This window comes from Hyperolius riggenbachi, chromosome 12 (assembly GCF_040937935.1).
Source record: "Hyperolius riggenbachi isolate aHypRig1 chromosome 12, aHypRig1.pri, whole genome shotgun sequence".
Classification (NCBI taxonomy): Eukaryota; Metazoa; Chordata; class Amphibia; order Anura; family Hyperoliidae; genus Hyperolius; species Hyperolius riggenbachi.
Window position 1 is genome coordinate 232,984,806 of NC_090657.1, and position 2,122 is coordinate 232,986,927.

Genomic DNA, 2,122 nt, shown 5'->3' on the forward strand with positions numbered 1-2,122 from the left:
ACACAAAGGTGCTTCGTCTCTGGTTGCCTTTAAGGCACTGATTATGTGCAAATAGCCCCAGAACCTGTATAACTTAGATGTGTCAGTAATTAAAGGGATGAGTTTGCAACACTGCCCCTGGATTAGGGGAACGGAGGAGCCTGAGACTGATATGGAATATTTTACCTTTAGGTAATAAATAGGGAGCAGGCATAATATTACATTTTCATTACCGGTTTGGGTTCCGGTGCGGCTTCAGTTAATAAGATTATTATTAAAGTGTACACAGTTATACTGAGCCATCTGGAGTAGTTAGTGCACCATTTCCAATGTGACATAACGTGTTTAATTTCCTACTGCATGACACAGTATAAATGGCGTGTTGGTCACATTACAGGACTGGGCTCTCTGACCACAATTTAGCCTGCTGGAGGCTCACATTCTGTGACACACCCACTGCCTTGTTCTGGGGGCAGGTGGGAGGTACTCAGTGTCATCACTGGCTGCTAGCTGATGGTGGGCGGGGTTTGACTGGACAGAGAATTAGCTCTGATACTGTAATGAATCAGCCACACAGTGTAGAGAGGAGGGAGCAGAGAGAGTTAAAATGTAGCTGAATGAGAGAAGAACAGATCTCTTCTAAGAACTCTCATGTCTAAGCTGTTCTTCATTATTTCTCAAAGAAAGGCACACAAGTTGCCTAACTACTAATATCTGATGGGGGGGCACTAGGCTATGTAATACTGATATCTGATGGGGGGGCACTAGGCTATGTAATACTGATATCTGATGGGGGGGGGGGCACAAGGGCTGCCTTATGCTAATATCTCAAGGGTGGTAGAATACACAAAGGCTGGGGGGGGGGGGGGGGGGAAAGAGGGCTATCTAATACTGATATCTGAGGGAGGAAGGCACAAAGGCTATCTATAATGATACTTGGGGTCTGGGGGTACGAAGGCTATCTAATACTGATATCTGTGGTAGGGGGCAAAAAGCCTGTCTTGTACTGATGTCTGGGGGAAGTATGTGGTAGAATTGGTCAATAATTGGCTAGTCAAGATTGGTCGTGCGTGTCCAAACTGTACACAGCTGTACTTTTTTTCCGGGGGGGGGGGGGGGGGGGGGGGTGAGGGGTGCCCTTTTGCATACCTGTCTTGACAAGAGGACTGTAAGTTTCGGGTCAGATCAGTGTTGAAAGGATTGACATATCTGTTATTCTATTAGGAGGGGAGATGTAATAGACTAATGAGAACTCTCTGCCAGGCGGACAAATGACCGCAGAACATCCAGATGTTGGACAGGTGGTCCGAGGAGCCCCTTTGGGATGAGAATGTGGAAGAGGCCAGTAGTATCGATACAAACAAGTGATCGGATGTATTGTAAAGTGGAAACTGCATCTCCGGCTCTGATTAGTGACTTTCATCTGTTCGGTGATTGATCCCTGGACTGCCACCGCTGGGTCTAAAGCCCCGTCTACACGGAGCGATCCGGCGACTCGATTAGCCGCCGGATCGCCTCTTCCGCATCCCCGTGCGTGCCCGCCGCGTCCGTCGGATTCAATCCGCCCTCGTTCCCGCCGGCGCCGCTTATCTTAAGCTCGATTCCCTGCGAATTGTCCCCTCGTGGGGAATGAGCAGGGAATCGGCGGTGACGAGATCGGACCTGTCGGATCTTATCAATCGAGCAGCATCAGCGGCTCGATTGATAAGACACATCGGAGCGTCATCTACGCGTGTAGAGTGACCCAGCTTAACAGGAATTTGTTTATCCTTCGAAGGATAGATTGTGTGTTTGTAGTGCGGCGGATGAGTGATTGCTACTCTTGAGGTTACATTCCTCCAGATCAGATTAGTGCCAGGACTCCAACTGCATTTATAATCATAGCCTCTCTCATAGACTCTCTCTGCCTCATCAAGCTAGGTATAGATCACGTTACCTTAGCAGCTACCAGTAATCCCCCCATTCTTTAAAAAATCTGTCACATCAGCCCTCCGCACGCCTCCCACCGCAGCACCCCTGCCCGCCATGCCTGTGCATGCCCCCCTACGCCTGCCCCCCGCAGCCCCCCAGCCATGCATGTGCATGCCCCCCCACCACTGCCTGCTACCCGCAGCCCCCCAGCCATGCATGTGCATGCCCCCCC